Genomic DNA, 15,535 nt, shown 5'->3' on the forward strand with positions numbered 1-15,535 from the left:
AAGGTAGAAGGAGTTAATTTTAGAAAACCTAGCACATTTATTTTTCAACATAGTCCCCTCCTGCATGTACACACTTAGTCCAGCGGCCGTGGAGCATACGGATCCCTTCTTTCTAGAAGTGGTCCACAGCAGGGGTGATTGATAAGTTCGTGAGCAAAGGTAGCAGGAGATGAGTTATTAACTTCAAATGTTCTGCATTATCACGCTGAGCTGAACTGCACGCGCATGTAACGAGAACGTCTTGGACCTCCAGGGGGTCCACAGCAGAGGTGATTGATAAGTTTGTGGCCTAAGGTAGAAGGAGATGAGTTATACAGCTCTCGTTAGATGCAGGTGCAGTTCAACTCTTTGAGTGAAAATGCAGAAAGTTTGGAGTTAATAATTCATCTCCTTCTTCCTTAGGCCACGAACGTATCAATCACCCCTTGTATATGATTGAAATGTGTTACCTGTCTTTTGCCCATATTTCCTTATATACCTCTCTGTTCACCTATGCAAATTCCAAGTTTGCATACTTGATTTTCTGACAATCACATGGTCTATGCTTTCTTTCCGCTTCCACTTTCCCGAAATTACTGTATAACTAAAACATATTTGCTTCAAGTTCTCTGGATTTCGAATTCAGAATGCAATATTCTCATTTCCTTTTTTTTAAAGTCTTTGGAAATCCACCGGTCTACATAATAAACCCTTCTTTACTATAATTGGCCCAGATTTTTCAATTGTAATGATGCAATTTTCCACATTTACACAGTGAAACAGTGAGTACCTTCAGGACATCTGCTCATGAACTTGACTTGACAATCCTGAAGTTCCAGCCAAAGGCTTATTGTTTCTCAGTAGATTATGCTGCTTTGAAGCTTTCTCCAGTGTAATCAAAAGAAAAAAAAGCTGAATTGTCAAAAAAAGAAGTGTTTATGAGCTATTTGTTGTAAAATATGCTGAACATTTTAGGTGCTTGTTGTGAGGTCTCAGTATTTAAATGCTTTAAGAGCAACAGGCTTTAATTACTGCTTACAGTGAGACGCTATGTATGTGTATTGTAATTTCTTCACACAAGTAGTTATAAGGCAAAAATTGTAAGGTTGGCTGTATTTAAGCTTTTATGATACAAATATTTAGTTTTAATTAAATGCTCCTTTAAATATTTAAAATATCAGTTTTCTGTCCTTCTTCCTTGATCCCTGTCTATGAGAATTCTTTCATGTGTTTGGCTGTTCAGCTGTTTTTTGCCTGAAGTCAATTGTGTGAACATGAAGAAAAATTGTAAAAGGTCAAAGTTAGACTTCTTTGCCTAAATGCACACATATTTTGTAACAAGTTAAGTGAACTGATGGCAGAAACAAGCATAAATATGAATGAATAGATATTACGGGAGCAAGATAGCAAGATGACAAAGCTGGGTACTGAACATTTCGGATAATTTGACAATTTTGAAGAATATGCAAAAATACAAAGGAAGTTTCGAGCTTCTGTTAATGACAAATGACAGCCCAGGAGTGAAAAATGATCGTGGTTTGGAAGATCAAGTTGTAGAATCACTTCGAGTGAAAGTGAGAAATAGCAAGGGAAAACAGCTACTGGTGGCAATGATCTATAGACTCTCTAGGGCAGAACATAAATCAAGCAATTACAGGAATGGTAAGGAAAGGTACAGCAATAATTGTGGGTGAATTTAATCTTCATTTATGTCAATCAATTGGCATGGTAAACATGGTGTGATGTAACTTTACGAAGGGTTCATGATTCCAGGTTGTGGAACAAACCTGGTAAGAAATATTTTAGATCTGCAAATATTCTATATGCTTTATAATGAGACAGAATCAGTGATGGTTGCTTAGTAAAGAGTCTTCATAGAAAGAAAAGGATTTCATTTTCATTTTGAGAATAATAAAATTAGTTCTCAAACTAATAATTTAAAATTGTAATAAATTTACAAACATGTAAGGTAAAATTACCTAAAATCGACTGGGAAAACAATTAAAATAATATGGAGGGGCATGCATTCACATAAGATCTCTTTCTTTCTTTTTAAATCTTTTTATTGAGTAAGTATACAAAAAAGGTAAGCCATATAAACATTAATACAATGTTAAAGTATAATAAAATTCCAAAAGATAACAATACCAAAAAGAAAATACTACAAACAATGTAATTTAAGCATAAGAAACCAAGATAACATAATAGTATACTAGATTTTATATATATCAATGGAAAAAAAGAAAAAAAAAACCCCCAAAAAAAACCCACCGTGCAACTAACTAAAAGCAAAGCAAAGCAATGGGCTAACTTGAAACCAAACAGAGTTAAACTTAAAATCACGTCCTCAATCCCGACCTCCATTAAAACAGTGAAAAAAAAACAAGAAGGGTAAATATTACATTAAATGAAAATATCGAATAAAAGGTCCCCAAATCTGTTCAAATTTAAATGAAGAATCATAAAGGTTACTTCTAATTTTCTCCAGATTCAAACATAAAATCGTCTGAGAAAACCAAAAAAAGGTAGTTGGAGCATTAAGCTCTTTCCAATGTTGTAAAATACATCTTTTCGCCATTAAAGTAAGAAATGCAATCATTCTACGGGCTGAAGGGGAAAGATTACTAGAAATTTTAGGTAGTCCAAAGATAGCAGTAATAGGGTGAGGAGAGATATCTATATTTAATACCTTAGAAATAATATTGAAAATATCTCTCCAAAAAGTTTCCAAAGTAGGGCAAGACCAAAACATATGAGTTAAAGAGGCTATCTGCCCCGAACATCTATCACAGAAAGGATTAATATGCGAGTAAAAACGCGCTAACTTATCTTTGGACATATGTGCTCTATGCACCACTTTAAATTGAATTAGGGAATGTTTAGCACAAATAGAGGAAGTATTAACTAATTGTAAAATCTGCCCCCAATCATCCACAGAAATGGTAAGCCCCAATTCCTGTTCCCAATCTACCCTAATCTTATCAAATGGAGCTTTCCTGAGTTTCATAATAATATTATAAATCATAGCCGATGCACCTTTCTGACATGGATTAAGGTTAATTATCGAATCTAAAATATATATAGGAGGAAGCATTGGAAAGGAAGGAAGTATAGTACTTAGAAAATTTCTAACTTGTAAATATCTAAAAAAATGTATTCTTGATAGGTTATATTTATTAGATAATTGTTCAAAAGACATAAGGGAACCATCTAAAAATAAATCCAAAAACCGTAAAATACCCTTAGTCTTCCAAGTTTGAAAAGCGCGATCCGTAAAAGAGGGAGGAAAAAATATGTTACCTAAAATAGGAATCGCTAACCCGAATTGATTAAGATCAAAAAATTTTCTGAATTGAAACCAAATACGCAAAGCATATTTAACGATCGGGTTAGAGACCTGCTTAAGGCGTTTCGAATCAAAAGGAAGAGATGAACCTAAAATAGAACCAAGTGTATAACCCTGAACAGATTGTAATTCCAATGCTACCCATTTAGGAATAGATAGTATATCCCGGTCAAGTAACCAAAATTTCATATGTCGAATATTAATAGCCCAATAATAAAATCTAAAGTTAGGTAATGCTAAACCTCCATCTCTCTTAGCTTTCTGTAAATGTATTTTACCCAGTCTCGGATTCTTATTCTGCCAAATAAATGAAGAAATTTTAGAGTCGACTTTATCAAAAAAAGATTTAGGAACGAAAATTGGTAATGCCTGAAACACATATAAAAATTTTGGCAAAAAAAACATCTTAACTGCATTAATACGACCAATCAAAGTTAAATATAAAGGAAACCATTTAGATGAAAGTTGAGTAATATGGTCTATTAATGGTAAAAAGTTAGTCTTAAATAAATCTTTATGTTTACAAGTAATTTTAATCCCAAGATATGAAAGGTAATTATTAATCAATTTAAATGGAAATTTATAATATAAGGGAAGATGTTTATTAATCGGAAAAAGTTCACTCTTACTAAGATTTAATTTATAACCTGAGAAAAGACCAAATTGTGCTAATAACTCTAAAACAGCAGGAATAGATCTCTCAGGATTAGAAATATATAAAAGTAAATCATCAGCATAGAGTGATAATTTATGGGACTTTAATCCCCGAGTTATCCCAGTAATATTTGAAGATTCTCGAATAGCAATTGCAAGAGGTTCTAATGCAATATCAAATAATAGGGGACTAAGAGGACAGCCTTGTCGAGTACCACGAAAGAGAGGAAAAAAAGGTGAGTTTAAAGAGTTAGTACGAACCGAGGCTACAGGGGAGTGATATAACAGTTTAATCCAGGATATAAATTTCAGGCTAAAATTAAACATTTCAAGCACCTTAAATAAATAAGGCCATTCTACTCTATCAAAAGCTTTCTTGGCATCTAAAGAAATAACACACTCAGGAACATTTTGTGAGGGAGTATAAACGATATTTAACAATGTACGAATATTATAAAAAGAGTAACGACCTTTAATAAAACCCGTTTGGTCTTCCGAAATAATAGAAGGAAGTACTTTTTCTAGTCTATTTGCTAATAACTTAGAAAAAACTTTAGAATCAACATTTAATAAAGATATTGGTCTATAAGATGCACATTGAGCAGGGTCTTTATCCTTCTTTAGTATTAAAGAAATTGATGCTCTATTAAAAGATTCCGGAAGTTTACCAAGTTTCAAAGAAGCCTCAAAAACCTTATAGAGCCAAGGAATCAATAAAGAAGCAAAACATTTATAAAATTCAACGGTAAACCCATCAGGGCCAGGAGCTTTCCCCAGATTCATAGAAAAAATAACATTCTTAATCTCATCCATTGTAATGGAAGTATCTAATAAAGAAGACATATCCTGTGAAATCTGAGGAAAGTCTAACTTATCTAAAAAATCATTCATATATTTAGAATCTCGAGGAGACTCTGATTGATATAAAGAAGAATAAAAATCACAAAAGGTTTGATTAATCCCCACATGATCCAATATCAATCGATCATTTTGGTTATAAATCTGATTGATTTGAGATTTAACATAATTAGATTTCAATTGATTAGCCAGCAGCTTGCCAATTTTATCACTGTGAACATAAAAATCACTTCTTGTTTTCTTTAATTGGTTTACAATCGAGGACGAGAGTAGTAAACTGTGTTCCATTTGAAGTTCAGTTCTTTGTTTGTATAGCTCCTCAGAAGGAGCCATAACATATTTCTTATCAATTTCTTTAATCTTGTCCACAATTGCCATCTCCTCCTGCTTCTGTTTCTTCCTCAAAGCAACGGAATACGAAATAATCTGACCCCGAATATAGGCTTTAAAAGTGTCCCAAAGAGTGTTAACCGAAATATCTTCTGTATGGTTAATTATAAAAAAAAGCTCAATCTGTTCATTCATAAAATTAACAAAGTCCGAGTCCTGAAGCAACAGCGAATTAAAACGCCATTGTCTATTGTTTGGTATATTGGCCATAATTTTAATAGAAAGCTTAAGTGGAGCATGATCCGAAATGGTTATAGAATCATAATCACATTTAATCACTGAAGGAATGAGACGAGAATCAATAAAAAAATAATCAATTCTTGAATAGGAATGATGAACATGTGAAAAAAAGGAAAAATCTTTTTCCTGAGGATGCAGAAAACGCCAAATATCCGTCGACCCAGAATCAGAAAGGAAAAAATTAATCAAATTTGCAGATTTATTAGGTAAAGTCCGTAAAGGAGCCGAACGGTCCAAAGCTGGAGATAAACAGGTATTAAGATCTCCGCCCCAAATCAATGAAAACTCGTTCAAATTCGGAAACTGATCAAACAATGATTTATAAAATTCCGGACAATCCATATTAGGAGCATAAACATTAACCAAAACTACTTTTTTATTAAATAGTAAACCACAAACCAATAAAAATCTACCATTCGGATCAGAGATAATATCCTGTTGTATAAAAGTAACTGAGGAATCTATAAAAATAGAGACGCCTCGAATCTTAGCATTGGAGTTCGAATGAAATTGTTGTCCCTTCCAGAATTTGAAAAAACGTAGTCTGTCCCCCCTCCGTACATGGGTCTCTTGTAAAAATAAAATTTGTGCTTTAAGTCTCCGGAACACTTTAAAAACTTTTTTTCTTTTAATAGGATGACTAAGACCATTAGTATTCCAGGAGACAAAATTAATAATAGACTCCATAAATCCTAAAGTCAACCCACGACAAGGAGGATTGACAATAGGCGCGACCCACAAACCCGGAGAGGAAACAGAACATACAAAAGATACCGGGGAAAAGGACGCAACCAGTACTTCAATAATGTATATAGCCCAAAGAAAAACAAACTAAAACGTGAAGCCCCTCCCGCCACCCCCCAGCCCAAGACCACAAGGCAAAATCTAAAGTAGACCCGCCAGAAAGAAGCAAGCGCTAAAACTACCCCCATGACTTCCGGTATACGCTCCCTAAAAAAAAGGTATAAATATGAAAAGGATCAGCTAATTGTAAAACAGTAAAAAAATAAGTAAAAAAAAGTTAACTCAATTAGAATACACACAGAACAGAACAAAAGCCGGAAAATATATATTAAAAAAAAACCACAATAAACCTCAAACTCATGAATAGACACAGCAACAAAAAAAAATAGGATTATTAACATAAAGTGATTATAAAAAGCAAAACAGAATAAAATTTAAACAAAAACTACAAAATTTAAGGCCGCACAGGAAATACGTAAGATGACAAAAGGGAAGTAACCACCCAGAATCCCCTGGGAAAAGAAAGAAATGACGCAGTTAAAAAGAAAGTTTAGTAGCCATATTAAGAAATCGAAAGTAAACTTTTCTGCCCAAATAGGGCACAGAAAAGTTAAAACCAACCAATTCACAGCCTCCGATCGACGGAGAAAATTAAAAAGAAAGCAATTAAGATGTTGGAGATGAAAGTTGATCCAGATAACTCTGGGCATCCGATGGAGAATCAAAAAAACGAAGGGCTCCATCTGCCATGCGAATCCTTAGACGTGCAGGGTACAGCAGCGCTGGTCTTAAATCCATCTTATAGAATTCCGACATCACGGATCTGTAACGGACCCGTTGGTCCCAGATTGGTTTACTGAAATCTTCCACGAATCGGAACTTAAGATCCGAAAAATCAATGAAACCTTTAGATCGAGCGAATCGAAACAGTCTCTCCTTGTCTTGAAAGTAATGAAAACGTAAGATAACATGCCTAGGTCTATCTGACCTAGACGAGTATGATGGGATTCTGTGAACACGATCCAGTAGCGGTGGTTGGTCAGGAAATACAGTAGGGAATGCATCTTTTAAAAGTTGGGAGAAATATTTCATGGGGTTGTTACCTTCAGCGGCTTCCCTCACGCCAATCATTCGTAAATTCTGCCGTCGCATTCTAGATTCCAAGTCAGAGTTTTTAAAAGTCAAAAAGTCAAGTTTCTTCTTCATTACATTAATTGTTTCTTCGATTTTCCCCATCTTAAGCTCACTTTGTTGCGCGAATTTTTGAAGATCAGATATAGCCGACTGATGTTCCGCAATACATGTTTGCATCTTATCAATTAAAGCGGCAATTTTCTGGAAATTAGTTGAGATTTCTGTATGAATCAGGTCTTTAACAGGGCCTGCAATTTCCGCACGAATCATCTCCCTAACAGAGGTTGAGATTTCCCTCTGAATTAACTCCGCTATCGCTTTCAAAGTCACCGGTGATTCAGTCGGAGGGAGATCCGTAGCTTTCGGTTTAACCGGAGGTTTACCATCCTTGCCGTCTTTCTCGTTCTTAGACATAGCAGATCTAAGTTCCATCCAGTTGTCGGAGAATTCAGTTTAATTCAAAGTATTGTAAGAGTTGATGCCTTAATGGTTAATTAAAGTATAGCTGACCATAGAGAAAAAAAACTCAGAGGTAATGGAGCGAGTCAAGAACGCGACTTCACTCCATGAGCGCTACCGGAAGTCTCATAAGATCTCAATGAAGGTGTATAAAATGAAGTACAAGGAGGCTCATGATTAAGTAAAGAATCAGAATCAGGTTTATTATCACCAGCATGTGGCGTGAAATTTGTTAACTTAGCAGCAGCAGTTCAATGCAGTACATAATCTAGTAGAGAGAGGAAAATAATAAATAAAATAAAATGTAATAATAAATAAACAAGTAAATCAATTATGTATATTGAATAGATTTTTTAAATGTGCAGAAACAGAAATACTGTATATTAAAAAAGTGAGGTAGTGTCCAAAGCTTCAATGTCCATTTAGGAATCAGATGGCAGAGGGGAGGAAGCTATTCCTGAATTGCTGAGTGTGTGCCTTTGCTTCTGTATCTCCTAACTGATGGTAACAGTGAGAAAAGGGCATGCCCTGGGTGCTGGAGGTCCTTAATAATGGACATTGCCTTTCTGAGACACCGCTCCCTAAAGATGCCCTGGATACTTTGTAGGCTAGTGCCCAAGATGGAGCCGACTAGATTTACAACCTTCTGCAGCTTCTTTTGGTCCTGTGCTGTAGCCCCTCCATTCCCGACAATGATGCAGCCTGTCAGAATGCTCTACACGGTACAACTACAGAAGTTTTTGAGTGTATTTGTTGACATGCCAAGCCTCTTCAAACGCCTAATAAAGTATACCGCTGTCTTGCCTTCTTTATAACTACATCGATATGTTGAGACGAGGTTAGGTCCTCAGAGATCTTGACACCCAGGAACTTGAAACTGCTCACTCTCTCCGCTTATGATCGCTCCATGAGGATTGGTACGTGTTCCTTCATCTTACCCTTCCTGAAGTCACAATCAGATCTTTTGTCTTACTGACATCGAGTGCCAGGTTGTTGCTGTGGCACCACTCCACTAGTTGGCATATCTCACTCCTGTACGCCCTCTCGTCACCACCTGGATTCTACCAACAATGGTTGTATCATCAGCAAATTTGTAGATGTTAAGAATTGTGTCGAGTTGACAGAAAGAGCTCGTATCTGAAAGTGTAATGGTGAGCAAGTAAATCTTGAAAAACTGTATAGAATGGCTGACAAAAGTAAAACAAAATGAGGATGTAAATGTGTGAGTGAATAAACCAGCAAGAAATATAACAATGGACAGCAAGAGTTTCTCCAAGAACACACACAAAAGAGTGCAGGTAAAGTAAGCTGGTCCATTGGAGAATAACAGGAAATAGAAAATGACAAGAGACTTTGAACAAATATGTTGTATCCGTTTTCATGCCAGTAAACACAGAAGGCATAGCAATAACTATAGAAAATGAGGTTGCATTAGTTGGATTGGAAGTTAATGCAATCATTCTCACTAGAAAAAAGGTTCCATGCAAACTATTAGCCCTGAAGTGTAAAATGGCAGATGTCGAGAATCAGCAATAAAACGAGAAAATATAAGAAATACTCAACAGGTTGGGCAATATCTTTATAGGCATCCATTAGTCTGTGAGACCATGGATTTGTGCCTTGGAAGGTTTCCAGGGCACAGGGCTGGGCAAGGTTGTATGGAAGACCGGCAGTTGCCCATGCTACAAGTCTCCACTCTCCACACCACCGATGTTGTCCAAGGGAAGGGCACTAGGGCCGATACAGCTTGGCAGGGTGTCATCATACAGCAATGTGTGGTTAAGTGCCTTGCTCAAGGACACAAACGCGTTGCCTCAGCTGAGGCTCAAATTAGTGACCTTCAGATCATTAGACCAATGCCTTTACTTTACTTTATTGCTGCCAAACAATTGATACTAGAGTGTACAATCATCTCAGCAATATTTGATTCTGTGCTTCGCACTCCCTGGAGTACAAATCAATAGTAAATATATTAAAAATTTAAATTATAAATCATAAATAGAAAATAGAAAAGGGAAAGTAAGGCAAAAAAAAAACCGAGAGGCAGGTCCGGATATTTGGAGGGTACGGCCCAGATCCAGTTCAGGATCCGTACAGCAGTCTCATCACAGTTGGAAAGAAGCTGTTCCCAAATCTGGCCATACGAGTCTTCAAGCTCCTGAGCCTTCTCCCGGAGGGAAGAGGGATGAAAAGTGTGTTGGCTGGGTGGGTCGTGTCCTTGATTATCCTGGCAGCACTGCTCCGACAGCGTGCGGTGTAAAGTGAGTCCATGGACGGAAGATTGGTTTGCGTGATGTGCTGCGCTGTGTTCACGATCTTCTGCAGCTTCTTCCGGTCTTGGACAAGGACAACTTCTATACCAGGTTGTGATGCACCCTAGAAGAATGCTTTCTACGGTGCATCTATAAAAATTAGTGAGGGTTTTAGGGGACAGGCCAAATGTGTTTAGCTTTCTCAGGAAGTAAAGGCGCTGGTGGGCCTTCTTGACAGTGGACTCTGCTTGGTTGGACCAAGTCAGGTCATTTGTGATATTGACCCCATGGAACTTAAAGCTTCTGACCTGTTGCACTTGCGCACCACCAATGTAAAATGGGTCGTGTGGTCCGCTACCCCTTCTGAAATCAACAACCAATTCCTTCGTCTTGCTGATGTTGAGGGATAGGTTATTGTCTTCGCACCATGCCACCAGGTTCTTAATTTCTTCTCTGTACTCAGACTCATCATTACCCGAGATACGGCCTACAATTGTTGTGTCATCAGCAAACTTATATATTGAGTTTGATGGAAACTTGGCTACACAATCATGGGTGTACAGTGAGTACAGCAGGGGGCTGAGTACACAGCCTTGTGGGGCACCGGTGCTCAGAGTGATTGTAGAGGAGAGCTTGTCCCCTATTTTTACAGCCTGGGTCCTGTCTGTGAGGAAGTTGAAAATCCAGCTGCAGATCTGAGTGCTAAGGCCCAGGTTCTGGAGATTAGGAATCAGTTTATTTGGAATGATGGTATTAAAGGCAGAGCTGTAGTCAATGAAAAGGAGCCTTACATATGTGTCTTTACTCTCCAGGTGTTCTAAGGCAGAATGTAGGGCCAGAGAAATGGCATTTGCCATTGACCTGTTGCTCCGGTAGGCGAATTGTGAAGCATCGAGGTTGACCGGTAGGCTGTGGTTGATGTGTGCCATAACCAATCTCTCGAAGCACTTCATAGCAATTGATGTCAGAGCCACAGGTCGATAGTCATTCAGGCATGCCACCTTGCTCTTCTTCGGCACCGGGATTATCGTTGCCTCTTTAAAACACGAGGGGATCTTAGACTGAAGCAAGGGTCAGTTGAAGATGTCAGCAAACACTCCAGCTAGCTCGCTTGCACAGGCACGGAGAACCCGTCCCGGGGCACCATCTGGGCCCATCACCTTCCTTCGATTTATCTTCAGGAAGGCCCTTCTAACGTCCTCCTCGGTGACGATGAATCTCGATGCCACCAGGTCCGGTTTATCCAGAGCCTTAACGACTTTGCCATGCACCAACACACTAGGCAATATCTATGGAAAGATGAATAGAGTCAGTGTTTCTGGTTAATTGCTTTCAAGATGATAAGGCGAGAAAAAAGATTGTAATTTAGCTTGGGAGAGTTGGGAGGATAGAGAATAGTGGCAATAAAAGATTAAGGTTCTCAAGATAGCAAATGCTTTTGTCATCAGTTAGAGAGAAAAATTAAACAGGATAACACAAGATAATAGAAACTATCAGGCAGATAGAAAAAGATTAAAGGTTGTGTTCAAAGTCTTCCTGAATAATATAAAATTTCTTCTGCCTCCTGGAAATTTCTAGTCTGCTTAAAAAGGAGAAGGTGCATTTAAGACTGAGAACCACACCCATGCACAGGGAGGATGTATAGGGCAGAGGGAGCTAACCACCTCACAGCTTCCCACGTGCCCATCTCATCAGTCATCATCTGCCCCATCTGTGGAAAGAGTCTGCAGTTTCCACAATGACAATATCCATTTCAGAATCTTCAAGCCTAGAGTGAAATAAGTTGTCCTTGACCACAAGCATGAGCCTAAGGAGAAGAATTCTATGTACATATCTTACACAATACATATGCATATAGTCAAATTTGCATTTGTATCTAAATTAGATTATGGTTCCCTTCACTTGGCTTTTGGACTGTACACCCTAATCTTTAGCGTAAGGTTTTGTGCTCATATAATTCTCTAGCCTGGTTTAATGTATTCAGTGAAGCAAGCTTCATTGGCAAGACTAATGTTTATTGTCTATCTCGAATTAGACCCTGTGTTACTTCAGTAGGGAGTTAAATCAACGGCATAGTGACATATAAAACGGAGCACATAAGGATAGCAGGTACTTTCTGAAGGATGTTATTAAACAATACACCAACCTGGTGTTTGAGAATATTCTGGAATATTGGAGAAACCAGCCTCTAAAGCTGCATTTAATTTACTGAATGTAAATTTTTGTGCTGCCATGATACCATTTTTAATCAAACTTTGATTATTAGATACAACCATATCTGCCAGATGTTCACAACAGGAACAGTGCAATGATTGGAACAAAATGTTTACTTTTTACAACAACTGAACAGGTGTTCAAACAAGTGATTACTCAAACCAGTTTGTTCCCTAAAATATAGCTGAGCAAGTACAGTGAGCTAGGGCAGTCAAAGAACATGATCCTTTGATTTCTGGGTACCCTAGACGGTAGTTGAAATCGGTTTATTGTTGCCGAAAGTACAGTACTAAGATACAGTGAAAAGCTTGTCTTACATACTGTTCATACAGATCAAATCATCACACAGTGCATTTAGACACAGCAACGTAGAACAAAAAATGCAGAATAAAGTGTAACAGGTGAAGGGAAAGTGTGGTGCAGATAAGAATAAGGTGCAAGATCATAAGGTGCACGGCCAGTGGAAAGCGGCCAGTGCGTGAGTGGGCCAGTGAAGGAGTGGAACTTTGAGGCTTTGACTCGAGAGATTCTGGCAGTTTTGGCAGTTGGTCTGTGCAATCAAGTCAATCAAGATTTGAATAGTTCAGCCTCAGCAGAAAGCAGCTGATTGGGCAGTCGAGGTCAGGTGACCAAACATTTTGAAAAGCTCAAACAGATAAATAGGGGTTAGCTCAAGCGAAGCGGCCAGTGCGTGAGTGGGCCAGTGAAGGAGTGGAGCTTTGAGGCTTTGACTCGAGAGGCTTCGACAAGAAGAGGCGGAGGACAAGCTAGCTCGCAGCTAGTTTTTACTATGTCTCCTGAGACGGTGATGTGCCTCTCATGTGAGATGTGGCAGTCTTGGGGGAACGCCCCTCTCCCGCAGAGTCACATCTGCCAGAAGTGCATACAGAAGACCGTGTTAGAAATCTGGAGCAGCAGCTGGATGACCTTCGACTCATAAGGGAGAAAGAGGCAGTCATAGGTGAGAGCTACAGGGAGGTAGTCACACCTAGGCTGTCGGAAGCAGGTCACTGGGTGACCATCAGAGGGGGGAAAGTGAAGGTGAGCAGACAGGTAGTGCAGAGCAACCCTGTAGCCATTCCCCTGAATAATAAGTTTACCGTCCTGGATACTGTTGGCGGGGACGACCGACCAGGTGTGAGCCACGGTGGCAGGGCCTCCGGCACTGAGTCTGACCCTGTGGTGCAGAAGGGTGGGACGGAGAAGAGGAGAGCTGTCGTCATTGGAGATTCTATAGTCAGGGGGGCAGACTGGAGATGTTGTGGACATGAGAAGGACGCCCGCGTGGTTTGTTGCCTCCCGGGTGCCAGGGTCCGGGATGTCTCTGACCGGGTGCACGACATCCTGGTACGAGAGGGAAAGCAACCAGAAGTCGTGATACATGTTGGGACCAACGACATAGGCAGGAAGAGGGATGAGGTCCTGAAGTGTGAGTTTTGGGAACTAGGCAGAAGGCTGAAGAACAGGACCTCAAGGGTGGCGTTCTCAGGATTGCTGCCAGTGCTACGTGACAGTGATGGTAAGAATTGGAGGAGATGGCAGTTGAATGCGTGGCTGAGGAGTTGGTGCAGGGAGCAGGGTTTTAGATTTTTGGATCATTGGGATCACTTCTGGGGAAGGTGATACCTGTACAGATTGGATGGGTTGCACCTGAACTCGAGGGGGAACAACATCCTTGCAGGTAGGTTTGCTAGCATGGTTCGGGAGGGTTTAAACTAATTTGCAAGGGGATGGGACCCAGAGCGATAGAGCAGTGAAAGAAGTGCATGGAGTAAAGCCAGATCTAACATACAGAGAGGCTTTGAGGAAAGAGAAGCAGAATAAATGGTGTAAAGACAGGAAGGTAGAAGGGCTGAAATGTGTGTACCTCAATGCAAGAAGCATCAGGAACAAAGGTGATGAACTGAGAGCTTGGATACATTCATGGAATTATGATGTAGTGGCCATTACAGAGACTTAGCTGGCACCAGGGCAGGAATGGATTCCCAATATTCCTATATTTCAGTGCTTTAAAAGGGATAGAGAGGGAGGAAAAAGGGAAAAAGGGGAGGAGGGGTGGCATTACTGGTCAGGGATACTATTACAGCTACAGAAAGGGTGGGTAATGTAGCAGGATCCTCTTTTGAGTCAATATGGGTGGAAGTCAGGAACAGGAAGGGAGCAGTTACTCTATTGGGGGTATTCTATAGACCCCCTGGTAGCAGCAGAGATACCGAGGAGCAGATTGGGAGGCAGATTTTGGAAAAGTGCAAAAATAACAGGGTTGTTATCACGGGTGACTTAAACTTCCCTAATATTGATTGGCACCTGATTAGTTCCAAGGGTTTAGATGGGGCAGAATTTGTTAAGTGTGTCCAGGACGGATTCCTGTCACAGTATGTGGACAGGCTGACCAGGGGGAATGCCATACTAGATCTAGTACTAGGTAATGAACCGGGTCAGGTCCCAGATCTCTCAGTGGGTGAGCATCTGGGAGACAGTGACCACCACTCCCTGGCCTTTAGCATTATCATGGAAAAGGATAGAATCAGAGAGGACAGGAAAATTTTTAATTGGGGAAAAGCAAATTATGAGGCTATAAGGCTAGAACTTGCGGGTGTGAATTGGGATGCTGTTTTTGCAGGGAAATGTACTATGGACATGTGGTCGATGTTTAGAGATCTCTTGCGGGATGTTAGGGATAAATTTGTCCCAGTGAGGAAGATAAAGAATGGTAGGGTGAAGGAACCATGGGTGACAAGTGAGGTGGAAAATCTAGTCAGGTGGAAGAAGGCAGCATACATGAGGTTTAGGAAGCAAGGATCAGATGGGTCTATTGAGGAATATAGGGAAGCAAGAAAGGAGCTTAAGAAGGGGCTGATTAGAGCAAGAAGGGGGCATGAGAAGGCCTTGGCGAGTAGGGTAAAGGAAAACCCCAAGGCATTCTTCAATTATGTGAAGAAAAAAAGGATGACAGGAGTGAATGTAGGACCGATTAGAGATAAAGGTAGGAAGATGTGCCTGGAGGCTGTGGAAGTGAGCAAGGTCCTCAATGAATACTTCTCTTTGGTATTCACCAATGAGAGGGAACTTGATGATGGTGAGGACAATATGAGTGAAGTTCATGTTCTGGAGCATGTTGATATTAAGGAAGAGAAGGTGTTGGAGTTATTAAAATACATTAGGACAGATAAGTCCCCGGGGCCTGATGGAGTATTCCCCAGGCTGCTCCACGAGGTGAGAGAAGAGATTGCTGAGCCTCTGGCTAGGATCTTTATGTCCTCGT

The 15,535-nt window shown here is 39.6% G+C and overlaps 1 protein-coding gene across 1 annotated transcript in view; it reads left to right on the forward strand.

Annotated features, from left to right (window-relative positions):
* Positions 1-15,535, forward strand: part of LOC134347502 (NXPE family member 3-like) — a 156,558-nt gene that overhangs the window by 101,505 nt on the left and 39,518 nt on the right. The gene's annotated exons all lie outside the window — the stretch shown is intronic.

Source organism: Mobula hypostoma, chromosome 6 (assembly GCF_963921235.1).
Source record: "Mobula hypostoma chromosome 6, sMobHyp1.1, whole genome shotgun sequence".
Classification (NCBI taxonomy): Eukaryota; Metazoa; Chordata; class Chondrichthyes; order Myliobatiformes; family Myliobatidae; genus Mobula; species Mobula hypostoma.